The following is a 21,686-nucleotide window of genomic DNA, read 5'->3' as shown; positions in this document are numbered from 1 at the left end:
AATTTAGGATTTTAAAAATCCTTTGTCAAAGGGTACCCCGGTACAAAAAATTAAAAATACACCTCTCCCCTGAACCCCACACACCCGCACCCCCACAAACACCACCACCTTGACGGAACCCCAGCCCTCGCCACCCCCACAGAACCACGGAACACCCCCCCCCCCCCCCACCAACCCCCCTCACACTGCTTTCCAGCACAGCCCCCATGCACTGCCCCCTGGGCACTTCCCCTGGCACTGCCCCCAGCACTGCCCAGGTTTCCCAGGCAGTGCTAGGTGCAGTGCAAAGCGACGGTCCCAGTCAGTGCCAGGGGGCAATGCTGGTGGGCAAGAACCTCCTCCCACTGAGCAAGGCACTCACCTGAACTCAACTGACCACTTTTGCTCACCAGATACACGTGTGGGAGATCGGTCATGATTGATGCTAGCTTGCCTTCACGCTGACGTCAATGGGTTATGTAATGGGGGAGTTGGGGCTGGAATTATTCGGTATAGAGACCTAATAATGAGATGTTAATTTATTGTAATGGGGTTCTCGATGTTGAATGTCAGGATTCTCGTTGCATCATTGGTGGGGGGAGGGGAACTATTGCTACAGGAAAACCCGCCACATAAATCGCATCTTGGCTCTCTCGTGGGATTTTCCACTCCCGTCGCCGATCTCACCCACCGAAAGTGGGAATGGAAAGTCCCTCCTGCTGATTGCAGCTACTATCAACAACAACAAAGAACATGAAACAATATTGGCACAATTCTGTAACACCATGGTGAATACTGGGGTTCCCACAGGGTGGCACGGTGGCACAGTGGTTAGCACTACTGCCACAACAGCACCAGGGACCCAGGGTTTTATTCCCGGCTTGGGTGGCTGTCCGTGCGGAGCCTGCTCTCCCTGTGTCTGCATGGGTTTCCTCCGGGTGCTCTGGTTTCCTCCCACAGTCCAAAAGACATGCTGGTTAGATGGATTGGCCATGCTAAATTCTCCCTCAGTGTACCCGAACAGGCGCCAGAGTGTGGCGACTGGGGGTTTTCAAAGTAACTTCATTGCCGTGTTAATGTAAGCCTACTTGTGACGCTAATAAATAAACTTTAAAAAGCTTTCACCATATTTCGGATGAGATATGTTTAAATTAAGGGAAAGAAGCATTTGATCTGAAATTTGCAGTTCTGCTTAGTCATTGTTAAAACAGTTCAAGCCTTTCTATGATAGTTTGTCAACATGTTCACAACGTACTGTCTCAGACAACCCTCCAGGAATGACCATGGAAGCAACTTTATTTTTTTACATGAAGTCATTGAAGGAATGAACAGTTTCTATTCGGGAGCTCATATTCCAGCAGGTCCAACTCATAGACCTCACTAAAGTTATTTTGAAGTCAGAACAAAAAACCATGGCAACATGGGTTGTGGAGTTTATTCAAGACAATGTAATCTCCACTATCTGTCTTAATGGCAAGGATGTAATAGAAATTGTCAGATTTCCAAATTTTGGAGCGCTTTAGTCATGAAGAGAGAATGGATAGTCTCAGGTTGTTTTTCTTGGGGCAGAGGAGACTGATGGGGGGGGGGGGAACATGTTTGAGATGTATAAAATTATGAGGGGCGTAGATAGACGGGAAGAAACGTTTCCCTTTGGTGGAGGGGTCAATGACCAGGGACGTAGATTTAATGTCAGGGGCAGGAGGTTTAGATGGGATGTGAGGAAAACCTTTTTCACACAAAGGGGTGGTGGGAGTCTGGAACTCAATGCCTGAAAAGATGGTGGAGCAGAGATCGCCATAACATTTAAGAAGTATTTAGATGTTCACTTGCGATGCCAAGGCACACAAGACTATGGGCCAAATGCTGGGGAATGGGATCAGAATAGTCAGGTGGTTTGTCTTTGACCAGCACAGATGTGATGGGCTGAAGGGCCTTTTTCTGTGCTGTACACCTCTATGACTCGACACTATATTCCGCATGTCAATTAAATATGAGAAAAATCACAAAAGAGGAATTAATCCACCAAAGAAGGATAACAGTTTTTTAAAAAAAATAACAAGCTATGTAATGGAACATGTAAAATCCTGTCTTGTCAAACATCAGGATACATCGCGAGAAAATAATGTAGGTTTCATTGTAATAGATTCCAAACTAATGTTAGCCTTAAGAAGGTCAAGCAGGTCTCCTGTGACATGACTCATATGGGTGAGAGGATAGTCTGTATTGTAGTAATGGATATTTTTATTGAAATATTCGAAGCAAATTAGTACAAGCTTACAAAGAGTGCAGCATACAAAATGTTTAATATCATATTTCAGGAAGAATGTTTCCTTTAAAAGGATGAGAAAGCAGCAATATTTGAATCCCCGACCACACGGATATTAGAACGCAGAGTGGTCCCAGTGTAAGAAGTTGTGAGAGTCCCTTTTACAATCTCAATTGTGTTCGAAGCCGCGCCCACATTAGTATTGTGTTAAAACAACAAATTTATTGCAAACTGAATAACGATAATAATATGCCAGTTAGACTTGATAATATATATAAAAGGTGTTATAATTCAGGTCAGAAACTGCAAATCCTGTAAAAGAATTAAGTTAAAAAAGTGAATAATCATGAATTTTAAAGCAAAAATTGTTGCATTTTAACTCTTGGGCATCCAGCTTTCTGTCATTTTGGAAAATTTATCAGCTTTGCAGAAAGTTCATGCTGTGCATTTGTTTTATTTGATAGTTTTCCTATTGTTTTATGACTTAATAGTTCCTGCCCTTGTTCATACAAATGGATAAATCAATAATAACCATTGTTTATTCAGTAATGATAGTTTTAGAATACTGAAGTTTTAGTACCATGCTGGGCATATAGCTTTTGACAACCAAACCCGTAGCTGAGTACTGACATTCCTTCAGAGTCATGGAGCAAGCTATTTGAGGGTTATGCCTTGGTAATAAAAAACTTAATTGAATGGCTTGGAAACTACATTGAAGGAGGCTAGTGTGGAGCACAAACATCACAGAGGTGCATTGGAGCAAATGACCTGTCTCTGTGTTGTCCAATTTAAGTAAGAAGCTTCACAACACCAGGTTAAAGTCCAACAGGTTTATTTGGTAGCACAAGCCACAAGCTTTCGGAGCACTGCCCCTTCATCAGGTGAGTGGGAGGTCTGTTCACAAACAGGGTATATATAGATACAAACTCAATTTACAAGATAATGATTGGAATGTGAGTCTTTACAGGTAATCAAGTCTTAAAGGTACAGACAATGTGAGTGGAGAGAGGGTGAAGCACAGGTTAATGAGATGTGTATTGTCTCCAGCCAGGACAGTTAGTGAGATTTTGCAAGCCCAGGCAAGTCGTGGGGGTTACAGATAGTGTGACATGAACTCTAGATCCCGGTTGAGGCCGTCCTCATGTGTGTGGAACTTGGCTATCAGTTTCTGCTCAGTGATTCTGCATTGTCGTGTGTCGTGAAGGCCGCCTTGGAGAACGCTTACCCGAAGATCAGAGGCTGAATGCCCGTGACTGCTGAAGTGTTCCCCAACAGGAAGAGAACACTCCTGGCTGGTGATTGTCGAGCGGTGTTCATTCATCCGTTGTCGTAGTGTCTGCATGGTCTCCCCCAATGTACCATGCCTTGGGACATCCTTTCCTGCAACATATCAGGGAGACAACGTTGGCCGAGTTGCAAGAGTATGTACCGTGTACCTGGTGGATGGTGTGCTCACGGGAGATGATGGCATCTGTGTCGATGATCCGGCACATCTTGCAGAGGTTGCTGTGGCAGGGTTGTGTGGTGTCGTGGTCACTGTTCTCCTAAAGGCTGGGTAGTTTGCTGCGGACAATGGTCTGTTTGTTGTTGTGGGGTTGTTTGAAGGCAAGAAGTGGGGGTATGGAGATGGCCTTGGCGAGATGTTCGTCTTCATTGATGACATGTTGAAGGCTATGGAGAAGATGTCGTAGCTTCTCCAGGGAAGTACTGGACGATGAAGGGTACTCTGTCCACCGTGTCCCGTGTTTGTCTTCTGAGGAGGTCGGTGCGGTTTTTCGCTGTGGCACATCAGAACTGTCGATCGATGAGTCGAGCGCCATATCCTGTTCTTATGAGGGCATCTTTCAGCGTCTGGAGGTGTCTATTATGATCCTCCTCATCTGAGCAGATCTTGTGTATATGGAGGGCTTGTCGGTAGGGGATGGCTTCTTTAACGTGTTTAGGGTGGAAGCTGGAGAAGTGGAGCATCATGAGGTTATCCGATGGGCTTGTGGTACAGTGAAGTGCTGAGGTGACTGTCCTTGATGGAGATGCGTGTGTCCAAGAATGCAACTGATTCCGGAGAGTAGTCCATGGTGAGTCTGATGGTGGGATGGAACTTGTTGATGTCATCATATAGTTGTTTCTGTAATTGTTCGCCATGAGTCCAAAGGAAGAAAATGTCATCGATGTAGGTTCAGCTTCATTGTTCCCAGGAGCAGGCTGAGGGTAAGAGAGTTGGTTTTCTGACTTTAATTAATTATTTATTTTTTCAGTTAATTTTGGGTTTAAAATCGGAGGTTTTTTTCAAAACCGGAAGTAGGCCCAGGAGAGGCCTGGGGAAGTTTTTGGAGGGTTTAAAAAGGGCTTACCTTGGAGGTTCAGCTTCATCGTTCCCAGGAGCAGGCTGAGGGTAAGAGAGTTGGTTTTCTGACTTTAATTAATAATTTATTTTTTCAGTTAATTTTGGGTTTAAAATCGGAGGTTTTTTTCAAAACCGGAAGTAGGTCCAGGAGAGGCCTGGGGAAGTTTTTGGAGGGTTTAAAAGCGCACCAAAGTATACAGTGGGCAGCATCGTAGCGGGCAGCAGAGTGAGTGGGAAGTTAAGTGAGCTGTCAGGGCTTTGGCTCACAGGGCTTGGACGAGCAGGGGTGAGTTTTTGTTTCCTTACATTCTTATTAACTTTTCACTGTCTTACTTGACATAAAGTGTTCAGTATGAGTGTGAAACCAGTGTGTTGTTCCCAGTGTAGGATGTGGGAGGTCCTGGAGGCATCTGGCCTCCCGGACATCCACATCTGTGAGGGGTGTGTCCAGCTGCGGTTCCTGAGGGACCGTGTTAGGGAGCTGGAACTGCAGCTCGAGGATCTTAGGCTGGTGAGGGAGAATGAGGAGGTGATAGACAAGAGCTATCATCAGGTGGTCACACCAGGGCCACGGGAGGAGGCCAAGTGGGTGACGGCCAGGAAGGGTAAGGCTAGGGTGGTTGAGAGCACCCCGGTGGATTTGCCCCTGCACAACAAGTACTCCTGCTTGAGTACTGCTCGGGGGGACAGCCCGCCTGGGGGAAGCAGCAGTGGCCGTGTCTCCGGAGTGGGGTCCAGCCCTGTAACTCAGAGGGCTAAGGAAAAGAGGAGGAAGGCGGTATTAATCGGGGACTCGGTGGTGAAGGGGACAGACAGGCGTTTCTGCGGAGGTAGGCGGGAGTCTCGCATGGTGGTCTGCCTCCCTGGGGCCGGGATCCAGGATGTCGCTAGTCGCGTCCCGGAAATCCTGAGGTGGGAGGGAGAGGAGCCTGAGGTAGCGGTACATATTGGTACCGCTGATGTGGGTAGGAAGGGAGAAGGGGTCATGAAAAGGGAGTACAGGGAATTAGGGAGACAGCTGAGAAAGAGGAAAGCAAAGGTAGTAATCTCAGGATTACTGCCTGAGCCACGGGAAGGTGAGGGCAGGAATGGAGTGAGGTGGAAGATGAATGTGTGGCTGAGGGACTGGTGCAGGGGGCAGGGATTCAGGTTCCTGGACCATTGGGACCTCTTTAGGGGCAGGGGTGATCTGTATACAAAAAACGGGTGGAACTTGAATCACAGGGGGAACAATATCCTGGCCGGTAGGTTGGCTAAGGCTACTGGGGAGAATTTAAACTAGATAGGTTGGGGGGAGGGGAGCTAGAAGAGTTGACTAGGATCAAGGAACTAATTGATGGGGGGGAGGATGCAGGGGTAAGGGGAATTACAAAATTAATGGTAGAGGAGAGGGTGCAAGTGAATGAAGGCGGTAATTTAGATAAGGGAGTAGAGGGAGAGGGTGTTCGCGACTCATCAAAGCGGGTCCAGATAAAAGCTGGAATAAGGACACTTTGCCTGAATGCACGAAGCATTCGGAACAAGGTAAATGAGTTGATGGTGCAAATCAGCACAAGTGGGTACGATCTGGTGGCCATTACAGAAACGTGGCTGAAAGGTGACCAGGACTGGGAGATGAATATCCAGGGGTATCAGGCGTTTAGGAAGAATAGACAGGAAGGAAAAGGTGGTGGGGTCGTGCTATTAATAAGAGATAATATCAGGGTAGTACTGACGGATGACATAGGCTCTGAGGAACAAAACGTGGAATCATTATGGGTAGAGATGAGGAATAGTAGAGGGAGAAAGACACTAGTAGGTGTGGTATATAGGCCCCCAAATAATAATGTTGAGGTAGGGAGGGCTATAAACAAGCAGATAAGGGATGCGTGTAAAAACGGAACGGCAATAATCATGGGGGACTTCAACATGCACATTGACTGGCAGACTCAAGTCGGTAAGGGTGGAATGGAGGAAGAGTTCTTAGAATGCTGTCGGGATAGTTTCCTTGAACAGCATGTTACGGAACCGACGAGGGAACGAGCTATTTTGGATCTGGTATTGTGTAACGAGGTAGGTAGAATTAAGGATCTTATTGTGAAGGACCCTCTTGGGTCTAGTGACCACAATATGGTCGAATTTCTGATTCAGATGGAAGAGGAGAAAGTTTGGTCCCAAACCAGTGTCCTCTATTTGAACAGAGGGAAATATGATAGGATGAGGGATGAATTGGCTAAGGTAGACTGGGAGAGCAGGCTGGCAGGTAGGATAGCTGAGGAACAGTGGAGGATTTTTAAGGAGATCCTTTTCAGTTCTCAGCAAAAATATATTCCAGCAAAAAACAAGGATTGTAAGAAAAGGGAGAACCAGCCGTGGATAACGAAGGAAATAAAGGAGAGTATTAAAATAAAAACAGCTGCGTACAGAGTGGCCAAAAATAGTGGAGAAACAAGTGATTGGGAAAAATTTAAGAAACAACAAAGAGAGACTAAGAAAGCGATAAAGAAAGGAAGGATAGACTATGAAGCTAGACTAGCAATTAATATAAAAAATGATAGTAAAAGTTTTTATAAATATATAAAAAGGAATAGAGTGGCTAGAGTGAATGTTGGACCCTTGGAGGACGAGAGGGGGGAGTTAATAGTGGGAAATGAGGATATGGCTGAGTCTTTAAATAAGTTTTTTGTGTCGGTCTTCACGGTGGAGGACACAAATAGTTTGCCAAATATTAACGATAGAGGGTTGGCAGCAGGGGAAATACTTAATACAATTAATGTTACCAGAGAGGCAGTGCTGGGTAGACTAATGGGACTGAAGGTGGACAAGTCCCCGGGTCCAGATGGAATGCATCCCAGGGTATTGAAAGAAATGTCAGAGGTAATAGTGGATGCGTTAGTGATTATTTATCAAAACTCGTTGCATTCTGGGGTAGTGCCGGTTGATTGGAAAACGGCTAATGTTACGCCGCTGTTTAAAAAAGGAAGGAGACAAAAGGCGGGTAACTATAGGCCGGTCAGCTTAACGTCTGTAGTAGGGAAAATGCTGGAATCCATTATTAAAGAGGAGATAGCAGGGCATCTGGATAGAAATGGTTCGATCAATCAGACGCAGCATGGATTCATGAGGGGAAAGTCGTGCTTGACGAACATGTTGGATTTTTATGAAGATGTGACTAGGGCGGTTGATGGAGGGGAACCGGTGGATGCGGTGTTTTTGGATTTCCAAAAGGCGTTTGATAAGGTGCCCCATAAAAGGCTGCTGAAGAAGATTAGGGCACACGGAGTTGGGGGTAGTGTGTTAAAGTGGATTGGGGACTGGCTATCCGACAGGAAGCAAAGAGTCGGAATAAATGGGTGTTTTTCCGGTTGGAGGAAGGTAACTAGTGGCGTGCCGCAGGGATCGGTACTCGGGCCGCAACTATTTACCATTTATATAGATGATCTGGAGGAGGGGACGGAGTGTAGGGTAACGAAGTTTGCAGACGACACAAAGATAAGTGGAAAAGTGAATCGTGTGGAGGACGGAGAAGATCTGCAGAGAGATTTGGACAGGCTGAGTAAGTGGGCGAGGATATGGCAAATGGAGTATAACGTTGATAAATGCGAGGTTATACACTTTGGAGGAAATAATAACAAATGGGATTACTATCTCAATGGAAACAAATTAAAACATGCTACCGTGCAAATGGACCTGGGGGTCCTTGTGCATGAGACGCAAAAGCCCAGTCTGCAGGTACAACAGGTGATCAAGAAGGCAAATGGGATGTTGGCCTATATCGCGAGGGGGATAGAATATAAAAGCAGGGATGTCTTGATGCACCTGTACAGGGCATTGGTGAGGCCGCAGCTGGAATACTGTGTGCAGTATTGGTCCCCTTATATGAGGAAGGATATATTGGCATTGGAGGGAGTGCAGAGAAGGTTCACCAGGTTGATACCGGAGATGAGGGGTTTGGATTATGAGGAGAGGCTGAGGAGATTGGGTTTGTACTCGTTGGAGTTTAGAAGGATGAGGGGGGATCTTATGGAGACTTATAAGATAATGCGGGGGCTGGATAGGGTAGAGGCGGAGAGATTCTTTCCACTTAGTAAGGAAGTTAAAACTAGAGGACACAGCCTCAAAATAAAGGGGGGTCGGCTTAAGACAGAGTTGAGGAGGAACTTCTTCTCCCAGAGGGTGGTGAATCTCTGGAATTCTCTGCCCACTGAGGTGGTGGAGGCTACCTCGCTGAATATGTTTAAAGCGCGGATGGATGGATTCCTGATCGGTAAGGGAATTAAGGGTTATGGGGATCAGGCGGGTAAGTGGTACTGATCCACGTCAGATCAGCCATGATCTTATTGAATGGCGGGGCAGGCTCGAGGGGCTAGATGGCCTACTCCTGCTCCTATTTCTTATGTTCTTATGTTCTTATGTATCTAGTGTATAGCATCGGTTGATGGTCCTGTGTGGCGAAGAGGTCTTGTTTGAACCTGTGCATGAAGATGTTGGCATATTGAGGTGTGAATTTGGTCCCCATGGCTGTTCCGTGTGTCTGGATGAAGAATTATGGAGAGAAGGACATGCCTTTCTCCGCGATGGAGCCAGCTGGTGAAAAGGCCCACAGCCTTTAAATGCACTTCCAAAATCTTTCCGGGGAATCCTGGAATGGGGGCCCAGCCGCCATATTTAAAGGGCTCCCAAGTCAACCCGACTCAGTGAAAACCCAAGTCAATGTATCAAGTGATAAAATAAAACAAATTGTGCGATTGCCAATTAATAAAGTTTTGGTATTATACAATCTTAAAAAAAATAGTTTATTATATTCATTGGAGAAATAATATTGTTCTGAAATGTGTTTGCACACTGTCCTTTCACCTTGAATTTGGTTTTCAATCCAGTTGTTTTGATGATTCCCACAACGCTGTCAAGTCCTAACATGTAGATATTGTGTGGGTGATGTCTCCATCTATTTAATGGTAAAGCTATTCCACCCTCTCACATCCACTTTATACCCATCACTAGACTAGCTACCCAAGGCCCATCTCAAATTTCTCACTGAAATGTCCATCTTCCTTCCCACTTTCAATGTCTGCATGAACAATTCCTGCTCCTGGTAACTGCAATTTCCATCTCAGTTCCATCCATATCCTCTTTTTTCTGAGCTCAGTGTCCTCCGTCAACCTTTCCTTTCATGCCAGCTTTGGCATGAATGGCTCATAGCCATTCCCTTGACCTTCCCTCTGTACTCCCCATGGCCTTGTGCACAGAGAAGGCTATTTCTGCTAATACACCTGTCTCAGCCAAGCCTCTTCTGATCCCACTTCCTTCTTGGTCTAGCGCTGGAAGGATTCTCCCTCAAGTCACTTATATTTTCCAATTAATTTGTTTTTGGTCCACTATTTGCCATAATACTTCTGCAGTTGAATTTCTCAACCCCTTACCTTTGATTCCTTACCAAAATCTTAGTCTGTCCCATCAAAGACATTCCAGTATACCGTCATCTTCTCTCCCTCAAATCTAAGGGGTGATAATAAATTTGAGCAATCAGTTACAATACTGGTTTGACTATATCTTCCATCAGATCTGGTTGGGACACCTCAAGTGTTATCAAGCTTCATTCTCCTCGATCTAAACCAACCACAATGCCAATGAAACTTTCAAAATCACCTTCATCCTTTAAAAAAAGCCTCACCCTGATATCTTTGTAAAATACCATCCAATCTCTAACAATGTCAGCTATTCAGGCAATAACTGAAGAACAATTATTGTCCTCAATTCTTTTTTCTCCACTATCAAACATCATAAGAAAGCCCTGGTCCCCTGCTTCCACCATATCTCCAACAAGTCTGAGGAATTGATGTACTTCATCAATAGGTTAGGTGGATTGGCCATGCTAAATTGCCCCATTTGTGTCAGGGGGACCAGCAGGATAAATACGTGGGGTTATGGGGATAGGACCTGGGTGGGATTGTGGTCGGTGCAGGCTTGATGGACAAAATGGCCTCTTTCTGCACTGTAGGGATTCTATGATTCTATTCATTGAGACAATTCACTTAGTTGTGCTTGCTGCTTCATTCGTCCCCCCCTTGTCCACCAACTCCCCCAGACTATCTTGTGATTTAAACCTGATTGTGCTTTTTCTCTAGTTTCCCCCTTGGTGCCGTCTCTTAGCTCAGCCCGTCCACAAGACTCAACTCCCACCTCCCCCTGCTCCTCCCACCCCCTTCCTGATTCCAATGCAAGCTGGCATTATAAATGGTTCCCAGAAACTTTCAAAATCATCTTCATCCTTTAAAAAACCCTCACCCTGATATCTTTGTAAAATACCGTCCAATCTCTAGCCTGTCTTTCTTCTACTGAGGTCTTTAAAATGTTGCTCCTTCCAAGCGGTGCCCATCTTTCCTGAAAATCTTAGTTTGAATTTCCCAAATTAAGTTTCCAACCACATCACAGCACTAAAACCGCTCTAATCATCCTATGTGACCTTGGCATTTCTACATCATCCTTCCTTGTTCAATGTCGCCTCACTGAAACCATTGGCATAGTCAACCAAACCCCCTTTTCCAATGACTCTCCTCTACTATCCAGCTCAGGGGGACTGTCCTCACTTGATTCCACATTTATCCAGAGCATTTACAGCAATAAAATCTCTTCCACAACATTACCATCATGACAATCCCCCAAGGAACCTACCCATCATCAATCTACCCATCATCCTATCCTCTTCCTCATCTGGCTCTTCTGAGATGTTGTTTGATATAGTGTTAGAGGGTGCTGGATAGAGTGTTAGAGGGTGCAGGATATAGTGTTAGAGGGTGAAGGATATATCCTGCACTCTCTAACACTATATCCTGCACTCTCTAACACTCTATCCTGCACTCTCTAACACTATATCCTTCACTCTCTAACACTATATCCTGCACTCTCTAACACCTGCATTCTCTAACACTATATCCTGCACCCTCTAACACTCTATCCTGCACTCTCTCACACTCTATCCTGCACCCTCTAACACTATATCCTGCACCCTCTAACACTCTATCCTGCATTCTCTAACACTATATCCTGCACTCTCTCACACTATACCCTGCACCCTCTAACACTATATCCTGCACTCTCTAACACCTGCATTCTCTAACACTATATCCTGCACCCTCTAACACTCTATCCTGCACTCTCTCACACTCTATCCTGCACCCTCTAACACTATATCCTGCACTCTCTAACACTATATCCTGCACTCTCTAACACTATATCCTGCACCCTCTAACACTCTATCCTGCACTCTCTAACACTATATCCTGCACCCTCTAATACTCTATCCTGCGCCCTCTAACACTCTATCCTGCACCCTCTAACACTCTATCCTGCACCCTCTAACACTATTCCTGCATCCTCTAACACTATATCCTGCACCCTCTAACACTCTATCCTGCACCCTCTAACACTATTCCTGCATCCTCTAACACTATATCCTGCACCCTCTATCACTATATCCTGCACCCTCTAACACTCTATCCTGCACCCTCTAACACTCTATCCTGCACCCTCTAACACTCTATCCTGCACTCTCTAACACTATATCCTGCACCCTCTTACACTATATCCTGCACCCTCTAACACTCTATCCTGCACTCTCTAACACTCTATCCTGCACTCTCTAACACTCTATCCTGCACCTTCTAACACTCTATCCTGCACCCTCTAACACTCTTTCCTGCACCCTCTAACACTATATCCTGCACCCTCTAACACTCTATCCTGCACTCTCTAACACTATATCCTGCACTCTCTAACACTCTATCCTGCACCCTCTAACACTATATCCTGCACCCTCTAACACTATATCCTGCACCCTCTAACACTATATCCTGCACTCTCTAACACTCTATCCTGCACCCTCTAACACTCCATCCTGCACCCTCTAACACTATATCCTGCACTCTCTAACCCTCTATCCTGCACTCTCTGACACTATATCCTGCACCCTCTAACACTCTATCCTGGACCCTCTAACACTATATCCTGCACTCTCTAACACTATATCCTGCACCCTCTAACACTCTATCCTGCACCCTCTAACACTATTCCTGCATCCTCTAACACTATATCCTGCACCCTCTAACACTCTATCCTGCACCCTCTAACACTATTCCTGCATCCTCTAACACTATATCCTGCACCCTCTATCACTATATCCTGCACCCTCTAACACTCTATCCTGCACCCTCTAACACTCTATCCTGCACCCTCTAACACTCTATCCTGCACTCTCTAACACTATATCCTGCACCCTCTTACACTATATCCTGCACCCTCTAACACTCTATCCTGCACTCTCTAACACTCTATCCTGCACCTTCTAACGCTCTATCCTGCACCCTCTAACACTCTTTCCTGCACCCTCTAACACTATATCCTGCACCCTCTAACACTCTATCCTGCACTCTCTAACACTATATCCTGCACTCTCTAACACTCTATCCTGCACCCTCTAACACTATATCCTGCACCCTCTAACACTATATCCTGCACCCTCTAACACTATATCCTGCACTCTCTAACACTCTATCCTGCACCCTCTAACACTCCATCCTGCACCCTCTAACACTATATCCTGCACTCTCTAACCCTCTATCCTGCACTCTCTGACACTATATCCTGCACCCTCTCACACTCTATCCTGGACCCTCTAACACTATATCCTGCACTCTCTAACACTATATCCTGCACCCTCTAACACTCTATCCTGCACCCTCTAACACTATATCCTGTACCCTCTCCTTTCCTTCTCCCCGTTGTACTCTATGAATGGTACGTTCTGTTTGTATCGCGCGATTGAAACAATACTTTTCATTGTATCCCAGTACATGTGACAAAAATATTCAAATCAAATGAAACAGCATCTCAGAAGAGCCAGATGAGGAAGAGGATATGATGATGGGTAGATTAACCATATCATTAATTGAAACTCAAGTTCGGTAGCCCCTCTTCCCCCTTACCAGGTTCTGCTGACTGAAGAACCAGGAACAACATATCAGTGAGACATAAAAATGATATGGCCAATGCAGCACCATACCAAAGTTTCTCTTCTGTCTGATAGTAGCAAGGCAACAGTAATAAAAGCTATGGAAAATGTTCTCATGTCATTTTGGCTGAAGAATAAAGTGTAACGATGGGAGGCAGCCAGAGCATGAGCAACTCAATATAAAGTGGGTCAACTTAATTCCTTTGTTGCTGTAAAGAAGTCCCTGAAATCCTCTAAACGGAAAGGATATGTTGAGCGGGGCTCTTAAATTGATAAGAATATGAATGCAAATCCTTCAAAAATCGTTCTAAAGTTTCCTCAGATTATTTTACACTTGTTGGAGATTTCCATTGACCTTGGCAGTTCCTCGTGGCTGTCTGTTCAAAAGGACAGAGGGAATTTAGATCGATACAGTGCTTTTAAAACTGCTTCCATCCCGGTTCAACATGTTTGAAATCAATAATGATTAGGTAGTGAGCTGTCCAGGAGGGTCACAGGTTCAATCCTCAATCCAAGCTGAATCAGCTGACCACAGTTCAGACAGCAGGACAGATATAATTGACTTGCTTTAGTGTTCCACAGCGGGAGGGAGAAATGGCAGTGAAGCCCAAGTCCGTTCCAAGAAGGGGTATCGGAGGGGATAATTGGGGAGGGAGTATCGTATTATAATCCTTGTGGAACTGGATAAACATCCCTGGATTTCTTGGCTCCTCCGGCATTCTTTAACAAAAATGGATGGAATTTTTCCCCAGAATTGGCAAAGTCTCAGATTCTGACTGAAAATGGACATGTTTCTCCCCCAGAGAAACAGCCAGGTTTTCTCTCTCGATCTTCTGACACTTTGGCCGGAATTGTCCAGCCGTTCACTCCCCGCCACTGCTGCCAGCGAGAATGGAGGAGTTGGCCCTCAGACAAGTTTCCATTCACGGTAGAGGGAGCGGGGGATCCCAGCTGCAAGAGAGGTCAGAGAATCCAGCCCTTTATCCAACGTCACCGGAGAGGCAGATGCCGGCAAGGCCAGCTCCACAGAGATAGGGGTGCGACTAAAAAGGCATCCCCATTCCCAGCATTAACAGACAGCACCACCACCCCCCAACCACCCTGCCCCCACCACAGACATTAGAACAACCCCGCCCCAATCAATGTTCATTGGCAACTTCCCCCCCGTTCCCCAATCGTCGTCCCATCCCCTCGCCCTGTCCCCAGGTCCTGCCCCTTGGCAGTGCCAACCTTTGGTATGGTGCTGCATTGGCCATATCATTTTTATGTCTCACTGATATGTTGTGCCTTGTTCTTCAGTCAGCAGAACCTGGTAAGGGGGAAGAGGGGCTACCGAACTTGAGTTTCAATTAATGTGTCAGATTGGCCCTGGCAGGGCAATGTCCTGCCATGTTCCTGACCACCTGAGGGTTACACAAGCCTCTGCAACACCAGCATGGTCATCCCAACTTTTGGAGAGCAGTAGTGATTCCCGCTGGTGTAGGGGAACATACAGCGAAGCCGCAAGGTAATGCATTATGCTTCTTAGGCATATTGAAATCTATTTAAATTGATGGCAATCAGGTTCACGCCTTGGCTGGCATGGGGGTGGGGAAGACCTCATCCTGAGATCTCACTGGCACAAATCCGTGATGGCCTTCTCACGAGAGCTTCCAGTCATAAGGGGCCCAGAAAGTTCTAGCCAATACTTTTACTAAACTTACTTTTTCTAGGCATCTGCCTGGGACACTTATAAAAAAGTGACCTCCTTGGTTTTAACAGCGGGATCAATGCCCAAGTTTATTGGTTCGAGAACATCCACCCAAATTGGAATATTACTGCTGGTGACGGCAGAGATTCCCAGGAGGACAGTTGGAATACTTTCAGAGTGTCCTCAAAGCGTCCCCAAAGGGGTCAAATATCCCTGCAGTCTCAGGGAACTCCCTGGCCCGTAACCAACCAAAATGGAGTAGATTCATTCAGGAAGGCACCAAACATGCTGAGAGACTTTGTGGGTAACGTGCGGAAGTGAAGTTGAGGCTTAACCCTCAAGTAACCCATCTCCCAATCCTTCAAACAGCAGCACGTGATAGAGTCTGATGATAGGACATTGGACTTATCAGCCACCTTAGAACCTAGCAAACTGGGACAGAAGCCAGTCACCCTTGATCCCGAGGGATTGCCTAAGAAGAAGTAAAATTGGAATTTGGGCCAATTTCATACTTGATAAATGGGGATACTGATTGAAACTCCTACCTAAAGAATCCCTACTTTCCTTTTTTTCATGCATTTCTGCTTACAGGCACATGGTGAAAAGTGACAACCTTGTCTTTCCTAGTTATTGATCATATGCGAATGAAACCATACGTGGTCATTCAGAATTTTAACTGGTATGCAAACAGCCTACAACACATGGAGGTCAAACTGAGTCTTCACCACATGTGCTCACACAGCCAATATCGTAGCTGTGACGGTACTCAAAGTGAAATTCTTCCGCCGCACAGTCCACCCCAAAGTTCTTGAGAAAATGTACCTCAGGACACCCAATATGTAGCTGAAGGCGAAATTAATCCCTGCCCATTTAACTAATAAAATGCCAGTCTGATTTCATGGTTTGTTCTTCGGTAGTATCATCAAATAAAAATAAAGTGATATCTAAATGAAATTCAGATACAGACAGTCGGTTGTAAAATCGGAAGGTGCAAACAATCCTATTGTGGAAGCTTAACTTTCTGCTCTTGGAAGAAATGCAGTTAAAGGCCGAGCCTGCTCTAACGGTTACACCATGCCCTATCTCATACAGGATTTGCGATCTATCTGATTTATGCCTTAAAGAAATGCCAGACACAACGCTGAAAATGAGCCCAATCTTTCCAATTAAGTTAGCCAACACCCCTCTGAGAACAGTACAATTTAGCGAGCAAATCACTGCCTTCGTAAAATGTACCACGCAATTGGTAAAGTGACCGGTGGAGCAATTCTTCCACGAAGTTATTCAATCGAATGATCAGTGCTTTCTGTTTGCACTTGGCTATAGTTTAGCACCCGTGAAAGAATAAGGTTAGCAGTGTTGAAACGTTCACTATATATGCAGCAAGCAACTTTGTGCTGGTCTTAAGGATGGGTTCATTCCATCCTTTTTTTTGTAAGGAAGAAGATTAAACACACATGTGCGGCAGGAACAAGATACTTCTGGACAAAAAAAAATCACCATATTTTAGAAAAAAAGACTTGGCAGCCCACAGTTCGGGTGATATGTTACAGCTGGGTGTTGGTCGAACAGTGGAAAGCTGCGAGGAATCACAACGCCAACATATGCAGAACCAGACAGAAGAACGAAGCTGTGCACGAGTCTTGCAAATTCTTCCACCAAATGTCTGGTGATTTATTCGGCACTAATCTTAAATTCTGATGGGTCTTTTCTATTTTACAAAAAAAGAAAGATTAAAGCAAGGCAGATTGAACAAGATCATGGATTACAATAAATGCAGATTTTCACAGATCATAATTATGGTCATTCCTGGCCAAGTTGTTGCATTGGCAACTGTCCATTCATTTGCATTTAACCTGATTCAACCAGCATTACTACCGACAAAGTAAGCGCTACATGTCTGAGGCGATGAAACTTAAAACGTTGCAAGCCTGCATTCCTTTATCCCAAAGAAAATGGGGGGGAAAGAAAGATTGACTAGCCTGGGAAGTCACTGCACACTGAATGAATAAAAATGTTATTTCATATGTGCAAGAAAGAAGTTAACTCTTTAGGTTCTGGGTAACCATTTCCACTTTGAGCAAGCACAAATGTATTAGCTGAGCAACACATTGTGGTCAATCTTGAAGGACGAGCGACACTGTTGCAACACTGATAAAAACATGCCATCAATCACATGGTGGGGGTGATAAATAGAATATCAGTCCCTTGATGGTGAGTTTTGTCAGACCCAACACTTGGAATATAGCGTCCAATTCTGGTTGCCACACTACCAGAAGAATGTGGAGCTTTGGAGAGAGTACAGAAAGGATTTACCAGGATGTTGCCTGGTATGGAGGGCATTAGCTAGGAGGAGAATTTGGAGAGACTTGGTTTGTTCTCACTGGAACAACGCAGGTTGAGGGGCGACCTGATTGATGTCTACAAGATTATGAGGGGCATGGACAGAGTGGATAGTCAAAAGCTTTTTCCCAGGGTGGAAGAGTCAATTCCTAGGGGGTACAGGTTTAGGGTGCGAGGGGTAAGGTTTAAAGGAGGTGTACGAGGCAAGTTTTTTACACAGAGGTTGGTGGGTGCCTGGAACACGCTGCCGGGGGAGGTAGTGGAAGCAGATACGATAGTGACTTTTAAGGGGCGTCTTGACAAATCCATGGATAGGATGGGAATAGAGGGATATGGTCCCCAGAAGAGGAGGGGGTTTTAGTTCCGTCGAACAGCATGGTCAGTGCAGGCTTGAAGGGCTGAAGGGCCTGTTCCTGTGCTGTAATTTTCTTTGTTCTTTGTTCTAAATGTTTAAGTGAGTTCCTGCCATATTCTGTTCTCAAGGGCATTTACTTTTATATGGAATGATATTTCGGATAATCCTGTGTGCAGTTTGTGTGCAGGCCAGATTGTATTAACACAAAAATGCTTTCAGCTTCATGTTTACACAATTGTCATTGAAGTGCTTGCCCCTCACAAATCATTATCCCCGGTGTCCTCGAAGGATCTATACTTGGCCTCCTCCAGTTTCTTATCTACATGCTGCCCCTTGGTAACATTTCCAATAACGGGATGGAATTCCTCCATCTGGGACTGTGTCCCAGGACTGGGACGTGGAGTGTTTCCTGCCTCAGAGGACTGGGCTTCGTTCTACGTTCTGCGATAGACAGGGATTTTCAATGTTTTTTTTAAAAATAAGTTTGCAATTAGAGTATTATGAATTAACATCAGCATTTTTTGGCGGGTGTGAGAACACTAAAAAAATGATAGTTTCATGCCACTTGCAATAATCATTGCTTCTATGATAATATGATAAATGGATAACTATTTAAACTTCATAATGGAGGTTTGGAAAAATCTTAGTTCAAAAATCGACTTGAAGTTTCTGCTATTGGCCAAGACCTAATAGCCTGCTAGCTTGTTTCTAATTTTGGAAATGTGATCATTAGCCAGAGGCCAGTGAACAAGATTTTCCACAAACTTCTAAATACATGTGCATGTTTTCTCTGACTGGCTGTACTATCCACTTGCAGCACTTCAGAAATGCTTCCAGTTCAGACTGCGAGCAACAGAATAACCGCATCAAACTTTTCCTTCTGCTTGCCCTAGCAACCAGTGGAACAGTGGTTAGCGCTGCTGCCTCACAGCACCTGGGATCCAAGTTCGATTCCCAGCTTGAGTCACTGTCTGTGCAGTGTCTGCATGTTCTCCCCGTGTCTGCGTGGGTTTCCTCCGGGTGCTCCGGTTTCCTCCCACAGTCCGAAAGACATGCTGGTTAGGTGCATTGGCCATGCTAAATTCTCCCTCAGTGTATCCGCTGGAGTGTAGCAACTAGGGGATTTTCACAGTAACTTCATTGCACTGTTAAATTTAAGCCTACTTGGTGACACTAATAAATAAACTTTAAAACAACAAATATAAGTCCAAAATAAATTCTCATACAGCCTCAATTCTTCCATCTGTACAGACGAAATTATGTTGTGAATCAGTTAGAATTAGAGGAACAATAGAATAAAAATAGAAAAGGACACTGAAGGGATAAGTTTTGTCTAGACTGACAGCAGGTCTAGATTTTAGTGCATCATCATAATCAGATTTGAAAATACAGTCTAATTGCTTCTTAAGTGTATAGTATCACTGCTATGCAAAATTATACGTTTAGCAGAACTCTGCTATTAAGTGAAGTTAACTCAACAACACTCCTAACATATAGTAGGACAGTCTATTTTCATATCGCTACTTTTCTTAATTTCACCCAATTACAACAATACAATTTCCGTAACTGCACTTTGCAAACTATTTTATTTTACCTTTTCTTCAACATAATACACCCAAAATATGTGTCCTTTGATACAAAATTACATGCTGACAGATTGACGAGAATGGTTTTTTTGACTCAGAGAAGGTCTCATGATTTCAGTAATAATTTATAAACAGGTGCATAGTTACAGGATATAGAGGCTTCTCTAAGTGACTCAAAACCCATGCTGCTTTTCGAGTCCAGCAGCCTATCCGCAGACCACGACTGCTCAATCTGTAATTGTTCTTTTTCATTTAATCAAAATGTTAAAATAATGACACATTTTGTGATTGATTCGCTCGCCATCACAATTCGAGAAATCTTCAGCTATGTTAAGCAGCGGTGACCAGCGGCATCTCAAAATGGCAGGTGCGTCATTCTAGAATCCCTACAGTGCAGAAGGAGGCCATTCGGCCCATCAAATCTGCACTGAGCACAATCCCACTCAGGTCCTATTCCCGTAACCCCACATATTTACCCTACCAGTCCCCCTGACACAAAGGGTCAATTTAGCATGGCCAGTCAACCTAAACCGCACATCTTTGGAATGTGGGAGGAAACCGGAGCACCCGGAGGAAACCCACACAGGCACAGGGAGAATGTGCAAACTGCACACAGACAGTGACCCAAGCCGGGAATCGAACCCCAGTCCCTGGCGCAGTGAGGCAGCAGTGCTATCCACTGTGCCACCGTATTCAGTTCACAGAATCATAGTATCCTACAGCATAGAAGGAGACCATTTTCCCATCATTCTCATGCTGACTCTTCAAGAGAGCAATCCAAGTCTTTCACCACAGCCCTGCATTTTATTTCCTTTTCATATTTTTGTCCAATGCCTTTTGAAAGTTACAATTTAATCTGCTTCCCTTCACCCGATCAAGCCGTGACCCGAATGCCAGATAAGTTTGAGTTTATTTATTCGTGTCACAAGTGGGCTTACATTAACACTGCAATGAAGTTGCTGTGAAAATCCCCTAGTTGCCACACCCTGACGCCTGTTCAGGTTACACTGAGGGAGAATTTAGCATGGCCAATGCACCTAACCAGCACATCTTTCGGACTGTGGGAGGAATCCGGAGCACCCAGAAGAAACCCACGCAGACACAACGAGAATGTGCAGACTCCATGCAGACAGTGACCCAAGCTGGGAATCGAACTCGGGTCCCTGGCGCTGTGAGGCAGCAGTGCTAACCACTGTGCCATCGTGCCACCCATCATCCTCTCCTCTGAAAAATGAGTGCACAGGGCATCATTTCCAAAAAAAACCCATGTGAAAAAGCCATTCAGCGTTGCTAGGGAACCAACTGTGATAGGAACTGATTGAAAGGGCATGACTTCAGGTTTTTTTTCGGTACTTTATTCTTAATCAGAAAGCCAATTAAGTCCAACATTAAGCTCACTGTCCGCTCACTGTCTGTGTAGAGTTTGCACATTCTCCCAGTGCCTGCGTGGGTTTCCTCCGAGTGCTCCGGTTTCCTCCCACACTCCAAAGATGTGTGGGTTGGGTTGATTGGCCATGCTAAATTGACCCTAGTGTCAGGGGGATTAGCAAGGTAAATGTGCGGGGTTAATTGGGGTTAATTAAGTCCCACACGAGGGACAAGCAAGATCCAAGCTGACAAGACAAGGATATACACCTCACCTTGGGTTCGATCAAACAAGATCCAAGTTGACAGATGAGGCATTGTACGCCCTCCCGGGCTTGATCTAATGCTTCATCTTAGCCAAAAGCCAAGATGGCATTGAAACATTGCATCAGGTAAAGCCTCGGTTCAACCTCATTGGCTACCCTGATCCTCTACCCAGAGAAAACCACAATCGCAGGCGTCAGCACACCCCTAGTGTGATGGGCTAGCCTCGCCCCCTGCTTGACCACGGTTTCACCCCTGCCAGGGAAGTACCTCAATCAGTGCAACCCGTAAGATGCAAATAACATACAGCTGCACACGAATCAGCATCAGTGCAATTCACCTTGAAGGGGAAAGACCCTTCTAAGCAGAGCTACATGTAGAGTATCACACATCCGCAGGTTATTGAATAGGCTCTAGTCTTCAGGACCTTATAATGGGGGGAGCAAGAAGCCAAGTCCGACATTAGAGGCTCACCAATAAGATATCATTGTACCTCATGGCT

The sequence above is a fragment of the Mustelus asterias genome, chromosome 11 (assembly GCF_964213995.1).
Source record: "Mustelus asterias chromosome 11, sMusAst1.hap1.1, whole genome shotgun sequence".
Classification (NCBI taxonomy): Eukaryota; Metazoa; Chordata; class Chondrichthyes; order Carcharhiniformes; family Triakidae; genus Mustelus; species Mustelus asterias.
This window is presented reverse-complemented; position numbering follows the sequence as displayed.